The sequence below is a fragment of the Anneissia japonica genome, unplaced genomic scaffold (assembly GCF_011630105.1).
Source record: "Anneissia japonica isolate Jap-2015-1 unplaced genomic scaffold, ASM1163010v1 scaffold2236_len207018_cov178, whole genome shotgun sequence".
Taxonomy (NCBI): domain Eukaryota; kingdom Metazoa; phylum Echinodermata; class Crinoidea; order Comatulida; family Comatulidae; genus Anneissia; species Anneissia japonica.
This window is the reverse complement of record NW_022746879.1, coordinates 172,245-173,413: the sequence shown is the minus strand read 5'-3', so window position 1 is coordinate 173,413 and position 1,169 is coordinate 172,245.

The following is a 1,169-nucleotide window of genomic DNA, read 5'->3' as shown; positions in this document are numbered from 1 at the left end:
TATAGAAAATATATCAGCATTATTTCTATAGAAATTCTGTACATTTCTATAGAGAATAATACAGTTTTCCATAGAAAATATATTATATCTGCAATAATTTCTATAGAAATGTTGTTATTTTCCATAGATTTATATAGTTTTCTATAGAAAAAAATATATCTGCAATAATTTCTATAGAAATGCTGTTCTTTTCTATAGAAGTATTGTGAATTTCTATAGAAAATAATAGTTTCTATAGAAAAGAAATTATAACAGCATTACTTTCTATAGAAATGCTGTTCTTTTCTATAGAAGTATTGTGAATTTCTATAGAAAATAATAGTTTTCTAAAGAAAAGAAATTATAACAGTGTTACTTTCTATAGATTTGCTGTTATTTTTCATAGAGATTTACATGGTTTTCTATAGAAAAAATTATATATTTGCAATAATTTCTATAGAAATGCTGTTCTTTTCTATAGAAGTATTGTCAATTTCTATAGAAAATAATAGTTTTCTATAGAAAAGAAATTATAACAGCATTACTCTCTATAGAAACACTTGTTATTTTCTATAGATTCTTATAGAGAATTAAGCCACTTTTCTTTAGAAATTGTATAGAAATCCTTTAGAAATTGTATAGAAATCCTTTAGAAATTGTATAGATATTCTTTAGAGATTGTATAGAATAGAATTTTCTTTATAGAATTCTATAGAAAATTTTTGTATGGGATATGTCATTTGTAATGTATACTCACACTGCTCTGTATTTATTTATAATTTATTGATTGGCAACTAAATAATACTGTACTTGCCATCAGTGGCGTAACCGTAACGCCTAGCCTTATTATGCGCTATCGTGCGGCGGTCTCCTTTTAGGGCCTAGACCTACCCTACTTACTTTCAAGACTCCCCGACGTGTGGGCCTAGCCTAGGCAAAGAAGAGTGGAGGCTACTACTACCATGGAGGTATTATTGAGAAGGAGATCACTCGGCAACAGATTCCTTTGACGCGACAAACCTATGTGTTCCCCGCTTTTGGATCGCGCGCGGGCGTATTACCCTATAATTCACATTTTTTCGTTAGCAACAACTTGGCAACGACATGCATTTATACGCTTCCAGCAGAGCAGTTGTGCAATAAAACGTTTGATTTTAACCCATTAAATATCTTTATAATGAACAATGTTC